We start from the raw sequence: 25,452 nt of genomic DNA, 5'->3' as shown, positions 1-25,452 counted from the left end.
CCCAATCTTTCTAGTAAATGGTTGTTTATTTTTCTTAACGATGTGTAGAAATCAACATGTTAAGAACATTACCCCATCATCTGTGACATGAATTGCAATATTTTTTCCAAATTATTTGTCTTACGACTTCGCTTATAGTAGTTTTTATGCAAACATGTTGATGTAATTGAATCTATCATTTTAACAATTTTATTTAATACTTAGAAAGGTTTCACCCTTCCTATGTTGAAGGGTTAAAATAATTTTCCTAGGTTCTTTTCTCATATTGGCGTTGTGTATTATTTTAACATTTAAATCTTTGATCTTTTTTAAGAAGTGTATAGCATGGATGTCTATTTATTTTCTTCTAGATAACTACCTGTTGTCCCAAACACTTACTGATGACTGTCTATCTTCTGTAAGCTTTATTTAAACTATCACAACACATAACAGGGGCAGAGAATCTAGAACCTATGGTTTTTGTGAAGGAAGGGTGATGGGAACACAGCTGCACCCATTATTTCTGAATTGCCCATGGCCATTGTCATGTGACAAGATCCGTTGGGTTGTTGCCACAGAGCCTGCATGGCCCAAAAAGCCAATATACTTAACTTTCTGGCCCTTTGCAGGAAAGTATGCCAGCTCCTAATACAGAAGGACAAAGAGAAGAGGAAGGTAGAAGCAGAGAAGGTAGAGGAAGAGAAGAATGAAAAATAGAGGAGACATTCAGAAAATAAATGAAATTTTCTTGGCATAAACTATGCAGAAAAAAAATATATTCCCAAGGAGAAAAAAACTGAAATGAGAGTGTGGGTTTATTTTCCTCTTTATAGTCTTCTCCCTCAGTAGTACCCAAGGAGCTTTATTTTGTTTTTCTGTTATACTGTGGTCCACTTCACAAAGACCTACAAATCTCTCTTCGTATTTTTTTCTCCCAGTTGAGGCCAGGAGTCCCTACAGAGGTTCTGAGTCTTGCACTTGTTCACATATTTAATGAGGTGTAGAAGGACTCATGGGACCTCTTCGGAATGTGGAAAGCTGGGGTTCCTTTTTTAACACATCTCTTTGGGATACTATGTGCTACCCCCTTTCAAGTCTCCTTTCTTATAGGATGGACAAGAAACCCCTCTAAACTGGCTTTTATTATTACTTTTTTAAATGTGTTGTACAGGACCCAGAGGATTTTTTTTCCCAGAAATTAAAGTATAGTGTTTCTTCCTTCTAAATATTAAACAACGGAATTTCCAGTCCAGTGTCTCAGTGGGTTACACACGCTTTTTAATGCTCCAGCTGTTTCCCTTCTTTTCTCCGACGAGGCAGTTTTCTACCAGCTACTCACTGATCTCATTAGGACCCTGCTGGCACCCGAGCATTTTCCACCCTCTTCTGAAGCAGCTAGGAAGCACCACTTATTGCAGGCAAAAATTATCCTGACCTGCAGGAAGAGAAAAAGTGCTGTAGGAAGCATAGCATAGAGTCCCTTTATATGGACTGTACTGGACTAATAAACTCTAAAATGCTTCACAAATATCTAATTTATATTAAACTATGTCTAGTTCTGCACTCCAAAATTTAAAGAGTGTCCATATATTATTAAAATACTCAAAATAAAGATTATACGCAAAGGACATTTGTATTTTTCAGAGCACGTTCACATACATCATTCTCTTTGATTCTCAGTACAATCAAAGGGGTATGGCTATGTCCCATTTCATAGATGAGGAAACAGAGTCACGGGTAATTTGTTTCATTTTTATTAAATGCATTCTGTTCTACATAGTTAAAATATTCACATTACTCACAATTCAAAAGGCACATAAAGCGGGGTGCCTGGCTGCTTCAGTCTGTAGAGTGTGCAATTCTTAATCTCAAGGCCATAAGTTCAAAATATGTTGGGCATAGAGTTTACTTTAAAAAAAAACTTTTTTAAAGACACATAGAGGTACACAGAAGTAAACCTCCCTCCACATCTCACCCCAGCTACCCAGTTTCCCTTCCTGGAGGCAACTGGCCTGTTTCCTATCTAGCCCCCAGGAGAGATTGTATGCTTATACAAGCTTACATAACTACACATGGTTTTCTTCCTTTTTACATAAATATGTGGTTCCGAACCTAGCCTGTTTTCATTTTGTGGCATATTCTGGAGATCTTTCATATCAGTATGTAGTGAACTTCCTCTTTCTTACATTTTCATAATATCCAATTGTATAAACGTATAATTTATTTAAACAGTTTTGTAGTGATAGATTTTCATGTTGCTTCCAATCTGTTCTTAATGAGTAAACTTATGTGTGTGTCATTCGCACATTAGCAAATGTATCTGTTGGATAATTTCCATGTTGGCATGCACTTAAAAATTTGAGAAGTATTGTGAAATCTGTAAGATTAGACAGAAATTTTAGGTGATGTAGCCAAGACTGCCAAACTAATTTTTGATAGATTTAAAGATAAAACAAATGTTTGCTAACCAGAAAACAGGAACTGTGAAGAATGGCATATTTGAGGGAACACTAACCCTTTGTGAAATATAATTAATAGAGGCATCTGCAACAGAAGAAATGGAGGAGTTACCTTTCTTGCCTAGTCCATCCTTCTGTGCTGCCTCTTTTGTACTTGTTCCCTGAACCCAAGGACCAAGTGATGGGCTGACCTAAGCAAGCCTAGATGGGCCTACCTCCTGGCAGCCTGAGCCAGTGAGTCTCAGAGATGATGAGTTGTGGACTCCTCTGCCTCTACTGGCGTTGGTGAAATTAAAGTGATTTGCCTTAAAAAGTAGAAGGCTAGGAAAAGAAGGGGAATATGTTGAGGAAGTCCTTCAAAGATACTGCTCACCTGGCAAGATGGCCTCAGTAGAAGGCTTGCATTATGAGTTACTGTCCGTGGTGCTGACAAATCCCTATGGGCTGAGGCAGGGTTGCTTTTCCTATTCCCAGGGCATTAAAGTCTTCTACAAACCCTCCTGGGAAATTCTGAATGGGAGGGGAAGGAAACAATTGAAGGAAACAAGGATGAGAGGTTGCTTAGACAGGCAGAATGTTTGTGAAGTTGGTTCAGAAGAACAAAGGATTGGTATATGATTTAGTATTGTTTATAAATTATCACAGATAGCAAAAGATAATTCTGTCCCCTTTGTGATGGGGGGGGAACATATGCAAGCTGCCTTATATGTTCCCTTTGAATTAAAAAGGAATTAAAAGAAGGTGTCGCCTGAGATTAAAAGAAAAGTTGGGATTAAAAAAAGAAAAAAAGACCCATTTATATGCTGCCTACAAAAGACTCACTTCAGAAATGGACACATAGAAATCCTTGAAAAAAATCCCTGAAAATGAAGGGATGGAAAAAGATGTGTCATGCAAATGGAAACTGAGCGAAAGCTGGGGTAGCCAAACTCATATCAGACAAAATAGACTTCAAAAAAAAAAAAAAAGACTAATAAAAGACAAAGATGGGCATTACACAATGACAAAGTGGTCAATATGACAAAAGATATAACATTTATAAAAATTTATGCATCCAACATAGAAGCACCAAAATATATAAAGCGAATATTAACAGACCTAAGGGGAGAAGTTGACAGCAATATAATAGTACGAGAGGACTTTAATACCCCACTTGCATCAATGAATAGATTATCCAGACAGAAAATCAATAAGGAAACATCAGCCTTAAACAATACATTAGACCTGATTGACTTAATAGATACATACAGACCATTTCAGACAAGAGCAGCAGAATGCACATTCTTCTCAAGCTCATATGGAACATTCTCCAGGATAGATCACATGCTGGGCCACAAAATAAGTCTCAATAAATTCAGGAAGACTGGAATCATACCAAACATCTTTTCTTGCTTTCTTTTTTTTTTTTTTTTTTCTTACCAGGCATCTTTTCTGACCACAATGTTATGAAATGAGTAATCAATCACAAAAAGGAAACTGGACAAACAACAAATACATGGAAATTAAATAGCATACTATTGAAAAACTACTGAGTCCTAGAAAAAAATCAAAGGAGAGATTTAAAAATACCTAGAGACAATGAAAACAGAGCTTTTTTTTTCAAGATTTTAGTTATCTGACAGAGAGAGATACAGCAAGAGTAGGAACAAAGCAGGGGAAGTGGGAGGGGAAGAAGCAGGCTTCCCACTGAATAGGGAGCCCGATGTGGGGCTCGAACCCAGGACCCTGGGATCATGACCTGAGCCAAGGGCAGATGCTTAACGACTGAGCCACCCAGGTGCCCCAGAAATATGACAGTCCAGAATCTATGGATGCAGCAGAAGTGGTTGTGAGAGCGAAGTTCATGGCAATACAGGCCTACCTGAAGAAATAAAAGAAATTTCTAATGAATAGTCTACCTTTACACTTACTAGAAGAAAAAGAACAAACAAAGCTTAATGTTAGTAGAAGGAAGGAAATAACAAAGATCAGAGCAGAAATAAATGAAATAGAGACTAAAAAGAAAATAGAAAAGACTTAAAAAAAAAAACAAAAAAAAAACCTAGCAGCAGTTTCTTTAGAGAGAGAAAGAAAGCTCAAAGAAATAAAATATAATAATGAAAAAGAAGTTACAACTGATAATCAGAAATACAAGGACTGTAAGAAACTACAAACCAGTACCTGCCAACAAACTGAACAACCTAGAAGAAACTAACAAATTCCCAGAAGTTTATAATCTTCCAAGATTGAGTTATGAAGAAATAGAAAACCTGAATACGGGATGCCTGGGTGGCTCAGTTGGAGTCCCGCATCGGGCTCCCAGCTCCATGGGGAGTCTGCTTCTCTCTCTGACCTTCTCCTAGCTCATGCTCTCTCTCACTGTCTCTCTCAAATAAGTAGAAATAAAATCTTTAAAAAAAAAAAAGAAAGAAAATCTGAATACACTAATTACTAGTAAGGTAGTAAGGCGATTAACTCTCCCAACAAATGAAAGTCCAGGATCAGATGACTTCACTGGTGAATCCTACCAAACATTAGAGATTTAATACCTACACTCAAACTCTTCCAAAGAATTAAAGAGGAGGGAGTACTTCCAAACCCATTTTATGAGGCCAACTTTACTCTGATACCAGTAAGAAAAGAACACCACAAAAAAAGGAAACTACAGGACAATATCCTTGATGTACCTAAGTGCAAAAATCCCCAACAAAATATTAGCAGACTGAATTCAACAATATATCAAAACAATCATATACAATGATCAAATGAGATTTATTCTAGGGATGCAAGGATGGCTCAGCATTCGCAAATCAATCAAGGTGATACACCACATTACAAAATGAAGGATAAAAACCATATGATCATCTCAATAGATGCAGAAAAAACATCTGACAAAACAAACAAAACCCAGACCCATAGAAACAGAGAAAAGATTGGTTCCTGCCCTAGGAGGCAAGGGGTTGGGGGTGAGCAACCGGACGAAAGGGAGTAAGAAGTACAGTCTTCCATAAATATGTCAAGGGGATACAATGTTCAGCATGGAGAATATAGTCAGGAATAGTGCATTACCTTTGTATGGTGACGGATGACTAAAAAAAAAAGAAAGAAAAAGAGAAGTTAAGGTTATAGAAAGAACTACAGAGAGAATCATGTGGAATTTTTTGAGTGGGCAATTTTAGAAATAAGATGGATTGCCATCTGCTTGAGCTGATTTAACTATAATCCTGTCAAAGACTGAGAATAGACTGGATAACCTCCCAAGAGCCTCTCAATATTTGAAGTTACGACTTCAATGAAAACATTCATCCTACCCTTGCTCTTTATCGCTATTTGAGCTTCAGGGCAGCCTGGATTTAAACTAAAGTAACATCACAGGCTGTAATGATTATTTTTGTCTTATCTAAAGTCAGTTGCCTTCGAGTGTTGTTTTAATACACACAAGAAGTTAATAACTTTCTCAACCTGTCAGTTCTTTCCCTAGCAGCATAAAAGTATAATACAGAACATAAATTCAATAAATTCCATTCATTCCTCAGTGCTGCCCTACAATTGAACAATCTTCCATTCTCATGATTAAGTCTAAAACATATTCATGTCTTGGTGCAAAAAGAGAAAAAAAAACCTTGGATTTATATGAAGTTTAAGTCTAAGATATAAAGGGGTTTTTTTACATTTCTTTTTTTATATATAACTTTATTTTCCTAATCTGGCAACTTATTCTTTTTTTTTTAAGATTTTATTTATTTTTTTTATTTGACACAGAGAGAGAAAGAGAGATCACAAGGAGGCAGAGAGACAGGCAGAGAGAGAGGGGGAAGCAGGCTCCCCGAGAGCCCGGTGCTGAGCTTGATCCCAGGACCCTGGAATCATGACCTGAGCCGAAGGCAGAGGCTTTAACCCACTGAGTCACTCAGGCACCCCCCCCTTTTTTTTTTACATTTCTGTACTTGTTTTTGTTTACATTTTTTTAAATGCTGGATATTCAGATTGGAGGGAATACATAATACTGGGGATTGGGCTAGAGATTCCATAAAGGCTAGCATTTATTTTCCAATATTTTAATGGCCTCGCTGGCACTGCAGTTGACTTTGAGTGCTTGGCTGTGACTATAATCATTGCTACTACAGGGACACAAGGGTTTTGAACTGTCTATTTTGGGGAGTCCTTGCTTATGAGCAGTCAAAGCAACATCCAGATGTCAAGTCACTAGACGAAGTCTCCAGGGGCCCCTTCTGGTGCACCTGTTGCCACACAGTGTGAGATTTCTCCACAGGGAAAGTAACCTATTCTCCCCACGGGTTATCTGAGTCTGCCTGTGGGCACTGACTCATAGCCCTTCTCATATTCTAGTCTTAGAAACTGCCCTCATGTTCTACATCAAATTTCTCTACTGCAGGTTTCTGACTCAGCTCCAATCTAAAATCCATTAGAGAAAAGAAAACCTTTAAGGGAAAAGAATGTCATCCTTTCTTTTAGATCCCTGGTTCTCAACACTTTCAACACTTTCTTTTTCTCACACAGAGCTAACACAATGATCATCTCTCAGCACACTGCGGTGATTCTCTGCCAAGGTGAATGAGAAAAGCAGGGGGGCATGTCCCTTTCTGTTCCACCCAAAGAAGCTTATCAAATGAAGGGGAGGGTGGGCGGTGAATTTTCTAAAACTTCCCAAGTGTCTGATGTGTATTCCTGGCTGGATAGGGTTTTTGTTTTGTTTTGTTTTTGTTTTTGTTTTGTGTTAATGTAGGCTCCCTGCCCAGCACGAAGCCCAACACAGGGCTTTCAACTCAAAACCATGAGATCAAGACCAGAGCTGCGATTAAGAGTCAGCCGCTTAACTGACAGAGCCACCCAGGCATCCCATGGCCAGATAGCTTCCGTGTGCAGTGCAGTTGGTCCTGAGAAACAGCTACAGGAATGTGGACACATGACCTTGGTGGGGGAGGGAAATTCAACGACCATGCTGCAGTGGAAAAGTGGAAGGTTATACAGTGGTAGTTATAAAACTGCAACTACTCAGAGAGACAAAGAAATACGACTGCTCCACGAAAGCCTTACTGTAATGAGCGCATATGTTAAGCATCATTCCGTGTTCCTTTCCCTTTCTAAAAGTATTTTTTAATACAAAGCTTAAAGATAAAAGCAGTGTTTGTTTCCATTGCCACACAGTATTCTAGCATATGGACAAACTCTTATGTTTGATTCCTTTCCTTTAGGTGTGAAGTGGTTATTTTGGGATATTTGCTTTCCCACCTCTGATTTAGAGTCAGTTGTCAAGTTTCTAAACAAAACAAAACAAAACAAAACAAAAACCTACCAGGATTTGGATTAGAATGGCATGAAAACTGACATGAATTTTGTATGAATTGACCTATTTATGTTATTGAGAATCTTTATCATTGAACATACTATAGCCCCCCCTTCTCTGGGTCTGATTTAATATCTTTCCAGGAAATTTTATGACCTGGCATATCAAGACCTTACTGATTCTATTTATTCTTTCCCTACTTTTTATTTGTTACCATGGTGTCACCTGCCTTTTCAAGCCCTATTTTCTCCCTGTTGCTGGCGATGATAACAATTGCATTAATGGTGATGAGGAGAACAGTGACCGACGTGGAGTGCTCGTTTGCTATATGCCTGACACAGGTCCTCTAGGGCTATGCTCGTGCTACCTGCTCCACGACGCTGGGACATGAGCTACCTTGCACAACATGCGGGCTAGTAACTGATGAAGTCAGCACCGAAGACAGGAAGTCCGCCTCCAGAGCACACTCGCTTAAACACAACATCCCGTTCTTCCGTGTGTTCTTGAATTACTTTCCCAAACCTGCTGTAACAAATCACTGCAAATCTGGTGGCTTTAAAGCAATGTGAATTTATTCTCTCATAGTTTGGGAGGCTAGAAATACAAAATGCGGTGGGGCCGTGCTCCCTTCCGGGGCTGTAAGGAAGAACTCTCGCTGGCCTCTTCTGGCTCCCAGAAGCTGCCCAGCAGTTAGCACATCACTCCAGTCTCTGCCTCCCTCTTCAGCCCACCTTCTCCTCTGTGTGTCTAATGTCTCTCTGCCTCCCTCTTCTCACTGGATTTAGGGCTCACCTGGATAATCCAAGATAAACTTCTTCTCTCAAAATATTTAATGTCTGGGTGGCTCAGTGGGTTGAGCCTCTGTCTTCAGCTCAGGTCATGATCTCAGGGTCCTGGGATCGAGCCCCACATCAGGCTCTCTGCACAGCAGGGAGCCTGCTTCCCTCTCTCTCTGCCTGCCTCTCTTCCTACTTGTGATCTCTCTCTCTGTCAAATAAATAAATAAAATCTTTAAAAAATATATATTTAATATCATCACATCACTTGCCAAGTAAGATAATATTCACTCTTTTTTATATAAAGTAATCTGTACAAGGTTCTGGGGATTTGGATGTGGACATATCTTCAGGGAACCACCATTCAGGCCACTACAATCCCATAGAAAAGCAACTGACTCTTACCTACACATCCAGCCACCTGGCTATATTCTCTGATCAATTCCAGTGAATATCTGTCAACCCATAAGTTTTCTTTGCACACAATGGCATCGCCTGTTCGTTATCCAAATCTGCTCTTTTTTTGAGGTTCCATATGGCGTGCATAACGCATGCTATTCTATTATCATGACAATCAACCCAAACAACAACAAATGTTTACTGAGTGTTCACTAGGTAAAAGACACGGTCCTGGATGATATGCGGATATGATGGATGACAATATAGCCACTGCCTTCTCGAAAACATACTAATTGGGATGTGGTTGTCTACAAGATAAAACAAAACCATTACGCAGCAAAAGGAAGCAAGGTCACAATTCCCTGTGCAGTTCCAAATTTCATTCAAAAGAATTGCTTTCCTTCTGCCCCTACTGGGCAGGCATGTCGCCTCGCCCAGATGTTGGGTCACCATCACCCACTCTCCTTTGTTTTTCTCCTTGTTTTGGACAAACGTCCAGGGCCCAGCCCACGGTCTGAATCAGGAGTATAATGAGATTATATGTGAATGGAAAAGGAAAAGCCAAGCAGAAGCTTGCAGCAGAGCCTCTCTTGCTCACTCTGCATTTTTCTGCATCTGGCAGGGCTTCCTGGCTCCTCCATAAAGCAGAGATTACCATGGTCATGAAAGACTCTGAAATCTTTCCCAGAAGCCAACTGCCAGACTGAGAATTCTGATGGAACACACAACAAATGGATCACACATTATTTTCTTCCCCACAAAGAGAGCAAAAGGTTATGCAAATTAATAAAAGAAAATAGAAGCATGAAATTTGGATTAAGGAAGACATTTTTAGCCTGACTTTCAACTGTCTACAGACAATTTTGAAGTAGCTTCAATTTAGCTAATCCATTGCATGGATTACTACTCCCAAATTTTCCAGTGGTTCATAAAATGGGATGTATAATAAAATCCACTTTTGTAAGAAAAAAAGAAAGGTATATTTATGAATAGAAAAGACTACCAACTATGACTATCTCCTAGAAGTGTGATTTTAGTTCTCTTTAATTTTCTTCCTTTTGAGTAACTATTTTCTATAGTGAAAATAAATTACTTTTAATAATATTTTTTAAAATATGTTTCAAAGAGTACCTGGCTGGCTCAGTTGATAGAGCATGTGACTCCTGATTTCAAGGTCGTGAGTTCAAGCTCCACATTGGGTGTGGAGTTTATTGTGTTTGCTTGTTTGTTTTTTAATTAAAAAAATAGAGATGCCTCAGTGGCTCAGCCATTAAGTGTCTGCCTTCAGCTCAGGTCATGATCCCAGGATCCTGGGATTGAGCCCCACATCAGGCTCCCTGCTCAGCAGGATGCCTGCTTCTCCCTCTTCCACTCCCCCTGCTTGTGTTCCCTCTCTCAATGTTTCTCTTCCTCTCTGTCGAATAAATAAATAAAATCTTTAAAAAATAAAAAATTAGGGGCACCTGAGTGGCTCAGTGGGTTAAGCCTCTGCCTTCAGCTCAGGTCATGATTCCAGGGTCCTGGGATCAAGCCCCAAGTTGGGCTCTCTGCTCAGCGAGAAACCTGGCTCCGCCTCTCTCTCTTGCCTACCTCTCTGCCTACTTGTGATTTCTCTCTGTCAAATAAATAAATAAAATTTTTAAATAATTTAATTTAATTTAAAAATAAAAAATAAATAAAACACAATGCTTTATCTAATTAAAAATTTATGTTAAAAAGGAACCATTCTGTCCATGATATGGCATTCCACAGAAACCATATTACTAAATAGTGCTAGTGAACAGGCAAGAGAGAGACCCAGAATTAGGAGGGGATGTCAGATATGATCAATCTCTGAAATTGAAAATCATAAAATTCTGGGGGACCTGGGTGGCTCAGCTGGTTAAGTGGCCGACTCTTGGTTTTGGCTCAGATCAGGATCTCATGATTGTGAGATGAAGTTCTGCGTTGGTTTCTGTGCTTGGTGGGGAGTTGGCTTGGGATTCTCTCCCTCTGCCCCTACCCCAACCTGTGCCAGAACACATTCTCTCTCTCTCTCTCTCCCTCAAATAAATAAATAAATCTTTAAAAAAAATAGCAAAATTCTATAAAAATAATGTCATGCATAGAAAGAAGATCATAGGCCAGGTTGGCAAGACTGGATTTTCTCCCAAGTTTTCTCTCATACTATAGGACGTTAGGTCTCAGGAACACATGAGCTGACAAAAAGCTCAGATAAGGATCCCAGGAGGAGTCCCCTTGACCACTCTCATGCTTTCCTGAGCTTGCATTATCAGCTCTATCGTCAACCATAATTTCTTTACAGGAATCTTTTTAGCCACTTACGCATTTTAGTTATGTTAGGAAGCAGAATCTATAAATCCCTGAAACTGTGTTCATGTAAAACTACAATAGGTCAAAATGGCCTGGAGGACAATGAGAGACGGCCACCACACACCCTGTGATGTGGGGCTCTCCTGACATGAGAACACTTTCCTCAGGATGCTTCCTGACAAGAGGCACCATTGCCCAAACTCCACACAAGTGAAGTGCCAGAGATCGAACCATATGGCGAATATCAGCAAGGCATAATACCTCCGTATTTTTAGATAAAAACAAATATAAATAAATATTTTAATATTTTCTTCCCACCCTCCAAACAATTGTCTGCTCCCCTCACCTTGCCACAGTCATCTGGTGAAACTAAAGCCAAAGACATGGAAGGAAAAGGAAGAAGGAAAATTCAGGGAACCCTGAAGAGAGGAGGGAAATGAAGGGGTCAGCACACTTTCGTACGTGATACAGAGAGACTCCCCGGTTGCAGAAAATCCTTGGTCTAACCAAACTTAAAATAATAGGTCACACAGCACCACAAATAATGTAACCCTAGCCATATCAGCCACAAAAAATACATAAGGCTATGAAATTATTCTATTTCTCTACACAGAGTGACATCCTCACTGAATTTTTGTTACATGGCTAAAAAATAACGTATTTACTAGCGAAGGATCACCTGTTTCAGAACAATTACAGTTAACAACAGCACTAAGTTAAACAAAATCCTACCAAACAATAACTGCATTTGAAGCCCTGGACTATTCATCATTTTAGGAACAAACGCTTTTGCTGACGTATTTACAACAGGAGAGCCTTCCTTTTTTTTGTTTTTTGTTTTTTTGTTTTTTGGGGTTTTTTTTTGTTGTTGTTGTTAATAAAGCAATAATACCCACAGGCTTTCCACTTCTCTGTTGGGAGGGTGTTGACTTGGAGGCCAATCCAGCCAACCTGAGATAAGTGTATTTCCTGCTACAGAAAGGCCTCTTCACCTTCTCAGGTCACATGACCACATCTAAACAAAGATGTTAGACAAACTGAGGGTTTTGACTTGGAATTTGGGGAGACTTCTCTCCAATACATGACCCTGAAAGTACCCCTCGGGGGGTCTCGGAGGCCCATCCTTGGAGTATCAGGGAATGGTTTTGGACTTTTGGAACTTACTTTTATTCATTCTACTGTTGTCAATTGGCTCCAGAGCAAATATGAATTGGAAATACCAACACTTTACCTGTCATGGTATCTGAAATGCCACCATTTTAAGGTCTCTTTTTGGCTTTGGAGCCTTGCTTGTTGTCTTGTCTTATACTACAACATGGCACCTTAATCACACAATCTTTTCATTGGAACTTGACGAGAGCCAGGTCTGGTGGAAAGAATTTCTATGGGACTTGAAGATAACATAAACATCCAGAGATGGTCAACAGTGGAGAAATAGAAAGACAAACCCTGAATGGGAAGTTGGGAAGTCCTTGTGGTAAGCCTTCCTATGCACAGTTCTCTTTGGGACTAAATAATGGCTCTTTGTTACTGAAGGATTCACCTATGACTGACACCTAGTCCAAAATCCCTCTTCTTGGTAAACCAGACCAGCTTCTTGGTAAAGAAAGGGGGAGGTGCTGTCAGGGGTGGAGACAAGTAATGGTTCTTGCAACAGAGCTAAATATAATGTAGTCTCACCAAGCCAAGAGACCCTATAGCCACTAACATTTGTGTTACACATGTTAGCTTCTGTGACCTCCTGGATTAATGTGATTGATGGGTTGGTCTCTAGGATCCTTCTCCTTTCTCACTCCCCTACCTTTGCCTGCCTTCTTTTCTCCATCCTAAGATGTAACATTAGGACAAGTGCCCTGCTGGTACTGAGCATCTGAGGAAGAAATGAACATGACTGGGAATTGATTGGTTTTGTGTTAAGTCCTAAAGTCTCTAAGAGATGCTAGATGGCAGAGGAGTAGTGGACTGAAATGACATCAGGTCCCAGTTATCAAACCATTCTGAACGCCTACAAACTCAAAAGGAGATCAAAGAGAAGAAGAGCAACAACTCTAGGAACAAAAAAACAACCATTTTCTGAAAGGTATGACATGTGGAGAAGTGAATCTGAAGCGATGGGAATATAGACTGTGGGAGAGGGCCTAGCTCTTGGCAAGCGGTGGAACAGCAGAGCATAAAATCAGAACTTTTAGAAGTCTGTTCCACTGAGGGACATCGCTCCAGAGGCTAAGCAGGGATGGAGCCCTTGCAGAAACAGTGTGGTCTCAGATCCTGCGGGGTCACAGAAAGATCAGGGTGCCTGAGTGTGGTAGAGCTCCAGATATCAGAGTGGGGAAGCCAACTACAAAGACAGAGCCAAGGAGTGAGCTCTCAGCTTGGGGTTACCTTAAACCATGATCCACGGCACAGTCCCTGCTCTTTGAACAGGGACCCCAAAAGTGGCAGATCCAGGGAGACTCGCCTTCCTTCTTTGGAGGCAGGAATTTGCTGGGTTTGGAGACTCCAAACAGGGCTGTGCACCAGAGACAGAAATGCTCAGTCACAGGTTGGGTGAGCAAGGAGTGCAGCTGGAGACCAGGGAGACAGGAGTGATTGACAACTTTTCTCTGAGGGCAGAGGAGTGGGGCCCCAAGCTCTCGGCTCCTCTGGGTGGGGGATTGGGAGGCTGCCATTTTCAATCTGTCCTCCAGAGCTCTTTGGAAAGCATTCAGGGAACAAAAGCTCCTGAGAGCAAACCCCAAGCCAATTACTTAGCCCAGCCCCTGGCAGGGGTGGTGCAACTCTGCCTCCAGAAAAGACACTTGAGAGTTACTATAACAGGACCATGCCCCAGAAGATCAGCAAGAACATCCAGCCAAGATCAAGCTCACTGATTAAGGAGAAAGGTGGAATTCCAGAGGAGGAGAAAGCAAAACAAAGAATTCATGGCTTTATCCCCATGATTCTTTAGTCTCCCAGAATTAAATTTTTTTAATTTTATTTTTTCTTATTCTAATTTTTTTAACTTTTCCTCTTTCTTGTTTTAATGTTTTTTAACTAGTTTACCTTAACACTACCTTTCTGAAAAAAAGATCTTTTTAAAGATTAAACCTTCATTATTATAGTTATATTTTATCCATCATTGTATATAACCTTATTTTTTGTATACATATAGGGTTGTTTTTGTTTTTTGGTTTTTGGTTTTTTTTTTTTTCTAAAAAAAATTTGGGATACAATCTCTTCTAATAGATCAAAATATACCCTAAATCTATCACAGAGCTTTGTATTAGTCTCCAGCCTGAGCACATTCTCTCCTCCCCCTTTTTTTTCTTCTTTCTTTTCCCAACCAACTTATCTTATCAATTCCCTTTTTAGAATTTTATTAAATTTTCATCTGCAGAGTCATATTCTATCCCTTCATTGTGTTTACCCTTATTTTTATATATACATAAGTTTTTCTTTCTTTAAAATTTTGGGAGGTAGTTTCTTCTAAGAGACCAAAATATACCTAAAATCAAGTGGGTGACATACATACATTTTTTTTTAATTTCTTTTTACCCCCTTTTTTCTTCCCCCAGTTTGCAGTCTCCTCTGATTTGGTTAGCATACATTTTTCTGGGGTCTTTGCCACCATTTTAGTATTTTATCCTCTCATTCATATATTCTTATCTGGATAAAATGACAGGGCAGAAAAACTCATCACAAAAAAAAAATAATAATAACAAGAGGCAGTACCAAAGGCTATGGACCTAATCAACACAGACATTGGTAACATATCAGATCTAGAGTTCAGAATGACAATTCTCAAGGTACTAGCTGGGCTTAAAAAAGGCATGGAGGATATTAGAGAAAACCTGTTTGGGGAGATAAAATCCCTTTAGAACAAATAAAAGAACTAAAATCAAACCAAACTGAAATCAAAAAACTAATTAATGAAGTGTAATCAAAGGGCGCCTGGGTGGCTCAGTGGGTTAAAGCCTCTGCCTTCGGCTCAGGTCATGATCCCAGAGTCCTTGGCTCCAGTACCTCATTGAGCCCTGCATCGGGCTCTCTGCTCAGCGGAAAGCCTGCCTCCCTCTCTCTCTGCCTGCCTCTCTACCTACTTGTGATCTCTGTCAAAAAAATAAATAAAATCTTTTTTTAAAAATGAGGTGTAATCAAGAATGGAGGCTCTTACTGCTAGGATAAATGAAGCAGAAGAGAGAATTAGTGATATAGAAGACCATATGATGGGGAATAAAGAAGCTGAGCAAAAGAGAGACAAACAACTACTAGACCATGAGGGGAGAATTTGAGAGATAAGTGATACCATAAGATGAAACAACATTAGAATAATGGGGATCCCAGAAGAAGAAGAAAGAGAGATAGGGACAGAAGCATATTGGGGCATATTATAATAGAGAATTTCCCTAATATGGCAAAGGGAACAAGCATCAAAATCAAGGAGGCACAGAGAAGAGAACCCCCCTCAAAATCAATAAAAATAGGTCCACAACCCATCATCTAATAGTAAAACTCACTAGTCTTAGTGACAAAGAGAAAATCCTGAAAGGAGCTCAGGACAAGAAGTCTGTAACATACAATGGTAGAAATATTAGATTGACAGCAGACTTATGCACAGAGACCTGGCAGGCCACAAAGAACTGGCATGATATATTCAGGGCACTAAATGAGAAAAATATACAACCAAGAATACTATATCCAGCTAGGCTATCATTGAAAATAGAAGGAGAGATAAAAAGCTCCCAGGACAAGCAAAAATTAAAAGAATTTGCAAACACCAAACCAGCCCTACAGGAAATATTGAAAGGGGTCCTCTAAGCAAAGAGAGAGCCTAAAAGTAAACCACAAGGAACAGAGACAATATACAGTAATAGTCACCTTACAGGCAATACAATGGCACTAAATTCATATATTTCAATAGTTACCCTGAATGTAAATGGGCTAACTGCCCCCAAACAAAAGACACAGGATATCAGAATGGATATTTTTTTTAAATCAATATGGTGTCTTCAAGAAACTCATTTTAGACCTGAGGACACCTCCAGATTTAAAGTGAGGGGTTGGAAAACAATTTATCATGCTAATGGACACCAAAAGAAAGATGAGGTGGCAATCCTTATATCTGATAAATTATATTTTAAGCCAAAGTCTATAATAAGAGATGAGGAAGGACACTCTATCATACTCAAAGGGTCTGTCCAACAAGAAGATTTAACAATTTTAAATATCATTGCCCCCAACATGGGAGCAGCCAACTATGTAAACCAATTAATAACAAAATCAAAGAAATACATTGACAATAATACAATAATAGTAGGGGACTTTAACACCCCCTCACTGAAATGGACAGAACATCCAAACAAAAGATCAACTAGGAAATAAAGGCCTTAAATGACACACTGGGCCAGATGGACATCACAGACATATTCAGAACATTTCCACCCAAAGCAACAGAATACACATTCTTCTCTAGTGCACATGGAACATTCTCCAGAACAGATCACATCCTGGGTCACAAATCAGGTTCAACAAGTACCAAAAGATTGGGATCATTCCATACATGTTTTCAGACCACAATGCTCTGAAGCTAGAACTCAATCACAAGAGGAAAGTTGGAAAGACCTCAAACACATGGAGGCTAAAGAGCATCCTAGTAAAGAATGAATAGGTCAACCAGGAAATTAAAGAAGAATTTAAAATATTCATGGAAACAAATGATAATGAAAACACACTGTTCTGAACCTGTGGGACACAGTATGGGCAGTCCTGAGAGGAAAGTATATAGCCATACAAGCCTTCCTCAGGAAACAAGAAAGGTTTCAAGTACACAACCTAACCCTACACCTAAAAAAACTGGAGAAAGAACAGCAAAGAAAGCCTAAACCCAGCAGGAGAAGAGAAATAATAAAGATCAGAGCAGAAATCAATAAAATAGAAGCCAAAAGAACAGTAGAATAAATCAACAAAACTAGGAGGTGGTTCTTTGAAAGAATTAATAAAATTGATAAACCCCTGGCCAGACTTATCAAAAAGAAAAGAGAAAGGACCCAAATAATAAAATCATGAATGATAAAGGAGAGATCAAAATCAACACCAAAGAAATACAAACAATTAGAAGAACATATTATGGGGCGCCTGGGTGGCTCAGTGGGTTAAGCTGCTGCCTTCGGCTCGGGTCATGATCTCAGGGTCCTGGGATTGAGTCCCGCATCTGGCTCTCTGCTCAGCAGGGAGCCTGCTTCCCTCTCTCTCTCTCTCTCTCTCTGCCTGCCTCTCTGTCTACTTGTGATCTCTCTCTGTCAAATAAATTAATTAAATCTTTAAAAAAAAAAGAACATATTATGAGCAACAATACACCAGCAAATTTGATAATCTGGAAGAAATCGATGCATTCCTAGAGATGTATAAACTACCAAAACTGAACTAGGAAGAAATAGAAAACCTGAACAGACCCATAACCAGTAAGGAAATTGAAGCAGTCATCAAAAATCTCCCGACAAACTAGAGCCCAGGGCCAGACAGCATCCCAGGAGAATTCTACCAAACATTTAAAGAAGAATTAATACCTATTCTCCTGAAACTGTTCCAAAAAATAGAAATGGAAGGAAAACTTCCAGACTCGTTTTATGAGGCTGGCATATACCTTGATCCCAAAACCAGACAAAGACCCCATCAAAAAAGAGAATTACAGACCAATATCCTTGATGAACACAGATGCAAAAATCTCACCAAAACACTATCCAATAGGATCCAACAGTACATTAAAAGGATTATTCACCATTAAAAGGATAATCTCACCAAAACACTATCCAATAGGATCCAACAGTACATCAAAAGGATTAAACCAAGTGGGGTTTATTCCTGGCCTTCAAATTTGGTTCAACATCTGCAAATGAATCAATGTGATACAATACATTAACGAAAGAATGAGCAAAAACCATATAACTCTCAATAGATGTTGAAAAAGCATTTGACAAAGCACAGCATCCTTTGTTGATCAAAACTCTTCAAAGTGTAGGGATAGAGGGTACATACCTCAATATCATCTATGCCATCAAATAACATTAAAGCCATCTGTGAAAACCCACAGTGAATATCTTTCTCAAAGGGGAAAACTGAGAGCTTTTCCACTAAGATCAGGAACACAGCAGGGATGTTCACTATCACCACTGCTATTCAACATAGTACTAGAAGTCCTAGCCACAGCAATCAGACAACAAAAAGAAATTAAAGGCATCCAAATCGGCAAAGAAGAAGTCAAACTCTCACTCTTTGCAGATGATATGATACTATATGTGGAAAACCCAAAAGAACCCACTCCAAAACTGCTAGAACTCATACAGGAATTCAGTAAAGTGTCAGGATATAAAATCAATGCACAGAAGTCAGTTGCATTTCTATACACCAACAACAAGACAGAAGAAAGAGAAATTAAGGAGTCAATCCCATTTATAATTGCACTCAAAACCATAAGATACCTAGGAATAAACCTAACCAAAGAGGCAAAGAATTTGTACTCAGAAAACTATAAAGTACTCATAAAAGAAATTGAAGACACAAAGAAATGGAAAAATGTTTCATGCTCATGGATTGGAAGAAAAAATATTGTGAAAATGTCTATGCTACCTAAAGCAATCTATACATTTAATGCAATCCCTATTGAAATGCCATCAGTGTTTTTCAGAAATGGAACAAATAATCATAAAATTTATAAGGAACCAGAAAAGTCCCTGAATAGCCAGAGGAATGATGAAAAAGAAAGCCAAAGTTGATGGCATCACAATTTCAGACTTCAAGCTCTATTACAAAGCTGTCATCAAGACAGTATGGTACTGGCACAAAACAGACACATAGATCAATGGAACAGAATAGAGAACCCAGAAATGGACCCTCAACTCTATGGTCAACTAATCTTTGACAAAGCAGGAAAGAATGTCCAATGGGAAAAAGACAGTCTCTTCAACAAACCGTGTTGGGGAAATTGGAAAGCCACATGCAGAAAAATGAAACTGGACCATTTCTTTACACCACACACAAAAATAGACTCAAAATGGATGAAGCACCTCAATGTGAGAGAAGAATCTATCAAAATCCTCGAGGAGAACACGGGCAGCATCTTCTTCGACTTCAGCTGCAGCAATTTCTTTCTAAAAACACCACCAAGGCAAGGGAAGCAAGGGCAAAAATGAACTATTGGGACTTCATCAAGATCAAAAGTGTTTGCACAGCAAAGGAAACAGTCAACAAAATCAAAAGACAACTGACAGAATGGGAGAAGATCTTTGCAAATGACATATCAGATAAAGGGCTAGTGTCCAAAATCTATAAAGAACTTATCAAACTCAACACCCAAAGAATAAATAATCAAGAAATGGGCAGAAGACATGAACAGACATTTCTGCAATGAAGACATCTAGATGGCCAACAGACACATGAAAAAATGCTCCACATCACTTGGCACCAGGGACATACAAATCAAAACCACAGTGAGATACCACCTCACACCAGTCAGTATGGCTAAAATTAACAAGTCAGGAAATGACAGATGTTGGAGAGGATGCAGAGAAAGGGGGACCCCCTAACACTGTTGGTGGGAATGCAAGCTGGTGCAGTAACTCTGGAAAACAGTATGGAGGTTCCTCAAAAGTTGAAAACAGAGATACTATATGGCCCAGGAATCACACTACTGGGTTTTATCCTAAAGATACAAATATAGTGATCCAAAGGGGCATGTGCACCCAAATGTCCATAATAGGCAAACTATGGAAAGAACCTAGATGTCCTTCAACAGATGAATAGATAAAGAAGTGGTATACACACACACACACACACACACACACACACACACACACACACTGGAATACTATGCAGCCATAAAAAGAAATGAAAGCTTGCCATTTGCAACAATGTGGATGGAACTAGAGGGCATTATGCTGAGCAAAATAAGTCAATCAGAGAAAGACAACTATCATATGAACTCCCTGATATGACAAATTTGAGAGGCAGAGTTGGGGAGCTTGGGAGGTAGAGAAGAAAAAAATTAAACAAGATGGGATCAGGAGGGGGACAAACCATAAGAGACTCTTAATCTCACAAAACAAACTGAAGGTTGCTGGAAAAGGTGGTTGGGCTATGGACATTGGAGAGGGTATGTGATATGGTGAGTGCTGTGAAGTGTGTAAGCCTGCTGATTCACAGGCCTGTACCCCTGAGGCAAATAATATATTATATGTTAATAAAAATAATAAATAAAGTCTCTAAGAGACAGAATCTTCTTCCTCCATAGGAATCTGGAGACTTTCAGAGGCAGAATCTACCTCTACCAGATAGATTTTGAGTAGCTTTTGAGTAGTTCAGTTCAGTGTGCAGAGAATTATGAGACTCAGTAATCAGGAAATCTGTGTCATTTAGTAGACTGCTTAAAATGCATCTATAATTTGTTGGACTTTGTTGGAAATTGTGCCAGCACTGAAAGTTAATTGCTAAATGTTTGGATAGTAAATACATATGCTGCTTAACAACACAAATACTTAGCTCCCCAAATATGTTTGATTAGTTGCAATACATGTGCTGGTCATTAAAGATCCTAGACAACAAGATGATGTATGTTATAAATTAAAATCAACAGAAGAAGCAATAATAAATATTGTTAAAGGATCTTAAAATCAAATTTCCCTTGATGTCTAGTTAAGCAGGAAGCAGAGATCCTAGTTTCTAGTTGTTACTTTTCAAAGGCTTGCTATGAATCCACAAGAGGCCACTTGCTACGATGGAAAGTTCATTGGCTTGGTGTTAGATAAGGTATCAAATCCTGCTCTGTAACACGCTAGTTGTGTAACTTTGGACAAATTTCTTAACTTCTCTAAACCCATTTGTTTATCTGTAGAATGAGCTGGTGAGAGGATTAAACAGACAATGTAGTTGAGATGCCAAATGACTTCCCCTAGTAGGAACTAACTATAAATTGTGTTCCCCAGAATTCATATGCTTCATCCCTAATCCTTGATGGGATCTTTGACAGGTAATTAGGTCATAAGAGTAGAGCCCCATGAATGGGATTAGTGCCCTTATAAGTAAGACATGCGGTAAATGTTCTCTTTGTCCACCATGTGAGCGTATAGCAAGAAGGCAGCTGTCTGCAAACAAGGAAGAGGGACCAAATCGGCCAGCACCTTGATCTTGGACTTTCCAGCCTCTAGAACTACGAGAACCATTAGAAATAAACTTCTGTTGTTCAAGCCACTCCGTTTATAGTGTTTTGCTCTAGAAGCTTGAACTGAGATAGTACCACTGTATAATAATAGAGCAATAGAACGGTATTATATTTTTTCCCAAGCATTTTCGTTTACCGTTGGCTTTTGGTTCCATTCAGTCATGCAGATCATTATGTAAGATAAGAGCAGAAGGTAGAGAAAATGGGTATATTTATCTGATTTTCAATTTCAGAGGCCAAGGCTTTGAAGGGAATGGATAGACAATAAATTGTGATTATAGGATAGGCAATATATTGTGTTATAGGGTGATTATGGGATAAATAAGGAGGCCTTCCCCTCATCCTAAACCAAAAGGATTTTCTGGGCTAGAGGAAGGATATTACCTTTGAAGGCAGGAATATGTATAGGGCTGAATAAAGAAAGAGGTGTTGAAAGTCTCTATAAGGAATGGCTAGACCCCCCAGGTACCCCAACTCCCTCTGCCTGCCTAGTCAGGTGACGTCTACTCTCCAACCCTGGCAAAAGTCAAAGTCTTAATCTCTGCAAGACTGGTACATAAAAGCTCTAGGTTTGTGCATAGCAGGTACAGGTGAAGGTATGGATACGGGATTATAGAGAAAATGAGGATTTTTTAAAAGATTTTATTTATTTATTTGAAAGAAAGAGAGAGTGAGAGAGAGCATGAGAGGAGAGACATTCAGAAGGAGAAGCAGACTCCCTGCCGAGCTGGGATCCCAATGCAGGACTCAATCCCGGGACTCCAGGATCATGACCTGAGCCAAAGGCAGTTGCTTAACCAACTGAGCCACCCAGGTGCCTGAGAAAATGAGGATTTAATGAAAATTGAAATTTTGAATGAGTCTTCCAATCCTCTTTCCCTTTGGCAATCAAAACATTGACAGCCAGACTTTTACTCCCAGGGAGAAGATTGGAGGGTATGTTTCTGTGGAAACTGAACAGCTCCAGGAAAATACATACAGACACTGATTTTAGAATTTCTACCTAAAAAAAAAAAAAAAAAAGTCTTATCTCTCTACATTGAATCCCATAAGTCAACGATTACTGACCCCTGCCACATACACATACCTAGAATTTCTGATGAACTCTTGAGTATTTGTTTCTTGGATATCCAGAAATTATCAGACATTTGTGGAGAACCACTAATAGGAAGAGAGAGAAAAGCAAACAAACAAGAATAAAAGAATCTTAAAAAAAAACAGGTAAGGCAGAGAGCAGAAAAAAAATATCAAAAACTTATCATAAATATCCTCAGAAAAACAAGAAATATAATTCATCCATAAAACAAGAACAGAATGCTCCGAGAATAAAGGAATAATCAGAAAACAAGAAAGAGCTGTTAGAAGTTTAAAATACAATAGCTAAGGTGAAAAAACACTAATTAATCAGAAGATAAAGTTGAATATATTTTCTATCAATAATGGAAAATATTGGGGCGCCTGGGTGGCTCAGTTGGTTAAGTGACTGCCTTCGGCTCAGGTCATGATCCTGGAGTCCTAGGATCGAGTCCCACATCGGACTCCCTTCTCAGCAGGGAGTCTGCTTCTCCTGCTGACCTCTCTCCTCTCATGCTTGCTCTCTCTCTCTCTCAAATAAATAAATAAATAAAATCATTAAAAAAAAATAATGGAAAATATGAAAAAAAGAAGGAAATCAGAAGAGAAGGGCCTGGCTGGTGCAGTTGGTTAAGTGACTGCATCTTGGTTTCGGCTCAGGTCAAGATCTCAGGGTTGTGGGATGAAGCCCTGTGTCAGGCTCAGCACTCAGCACAGAGTCTGCTTAGGACTCTCTCAACCTCTCCCTCTGCCCCTCCCACCACCACCTCCACCACCAGCCGCTACCCCCACCACCGAGCATTCTCTCCCTCTCAAATAAATAAATAAATCTTACAAAAAGAAAGAAAATTAGAAGGAAAATCCAAGAAGTCTACAATCCAACTATTTCCAGAAAAATAGAAGAGAAGGAACTAAAGGGAGGGATTTATTAAAGGAATAACATAACAATATTTATTAGAACAAAAATAGTTCAGTAATGGGCTCATGGCAGGTTGTCATGAAATTTCGATCATCAAGGAGAACTGGAAACAAATACAAAAGTCAAACAACAATGGGATAAATTAGTTGCAGTTCACATTAAAATAAAGGGTTCTTCTTTATAAAACAAAAAGAGCTCCTACAAAATAGTAAGAAAAAGACTAATAGCTTAATAGAAAAATTGGCAAGAATTCACATACAGGGAATTTTAAATGGCCCTTAAAACATGAAAAAATGACCAACCTAACTAATTAGAGAAATATTAATTAAATCTCATTGAGACATCTATTCACCTATGAGATTAACATTTTTTTAATTAAGATTTTATTTAGAAGCTCCTGGGTGACTCAGTCGCTTAAGTGTCTGCCTTCTGCTCAGGTCATAACCCCAGAGGCTTGGGATCTAGATCCTTCTCCCTCTTCCTCTCCCTCTCCCCCTGCTCATTCTTTCTCTCTCAAATAAATAAATAAAATCTTAAAATAAAATAGTTATAAAAAGTAAAGATTTCATTTATCTGTGAGAGAACACACGAGAGAGCCCACTTTGGGTGTAGAGATAACTTAAAATTAAAATGCACATATTTTTTAGCCAGAAATTTTACTTCCAAATTTTTTTCCTATACATAAACATAGGTAACAATGCTTATGTATAACATTATTCTCTTCAGCATTGATTTAATGACTAATTTTTTAAAACTTTTATCAATAGAAGATAGGTTAAGTAAACTATAACGTATCTATAAACCGGCATACAAGGCTGAAAAAGAATGAGGTCTGTGTCATTTATGAACTAAAATGTAAAGTATATTAGTTTATTTTTAAAATTTTTTAAAGATTTTTTTTAAGATTTTATTTATTTATTTAACAGGGAGAAATCACAAGCAGGCAGAGAGAGAGGAGGAAGCAGGCTCCCCTCGGAGCAGAGAGCCCGATGCGGGGCTCGATCCCAGAACCCGGAGATCATGACCTGGGCTGAAGGCAGAGGTTTTAACCCCCTGAGCCAACCAGGCGCCCCAAGATTTTTATTTTTAAATAATTTCCACAACCAACATGGTGCTCAAACTCACAACCCCCAGATCAAGAGTCACATGCTCTACCTACTGAGCCAGCCAGAAGTCCTGGAAGATACATTAGTTTAAAAAGCAAGGCACAAAGGATGGCTCAGTGGGTTAAAACCTCTGCCTTCCTCTTGGGTCATGATTCTGGGGTCTTGGGATCGAGCCCTGCATCGGGCTCTCTACTCAGCGGGGAGCCTGCTTCCTCCTCTCTCTCTGCCTCCCTCTCTGCCTACTTGTGATCTTTTTCTGTCAAATAAATAATAAGATCTTTAAAAAAAAAAAAAAGGCACAGAACAAGATATAGAATATGTGTATTAGTTCAATTTCTGTGTAACAAACCCACCCAAAACATAATAAAATATCCATTTCATTATGTTCACAAGTCCTGTGGGTCAAGATATCCAACAGGGCACAGGGACAGTTTGTCTCTGCTCTGCCACAGCCTCTGGGACCTGGGCAGAAAGGACTTGGAAGGACATGATGCCTGGAGGCTGATACCATCAGGTGACTTCAGTCACAGGTTTGGCAATAAATCCTAGCATTTGCTGAGCCCTCAGTTAAATTGCCTATGCGTAGCCCCTCCTGTAGCCTGGGCTTTCTCACAACATGGTGGCTAGATTTCAAGAACAAGGATCCTAAGAGGCAATACAAGGTGGCTGCCACGTCCTTAAGGCCTGGGGCCAGAAACTGACCTGGTCCTAACCACCATATTCTGTTGGCTAAGAGAGTTACAAAGGTCCTCCCGTCTAGGCGAGTGGACATAATAAACATCATTCTCATTGGGAAGAGTGCCAAAGTCATGCTGTAAAAAGAGAAAGTGGGATAAAATATATCATAGAGTCATCTTTGGAAAATACAGTGTTTGTATAAAAAAAACATATATTTTATATGTATATAAATATATATGTTTTTAATATATATATCAGAATATCTCTGTA

Source organism: Mustela putorius, unplaced genomic scaffold (genome assembly GCF_011764305.1).
Source record: "Mustela putorius furo isolate JIRA1106 unplaced genomic scaffold, ASM1176430v1.1 tig00000450_pilon_pilon_pilon, whole genome shotgun sequence".
Lineage (NCBI taxonomy): Eukaryota > Metazoa > Chordata > Mammalia > Carnivora > Mustelidae > Mustela > Mustela putorius.
Note: the sequence above shows the minus strand (reverse complement) of the source record.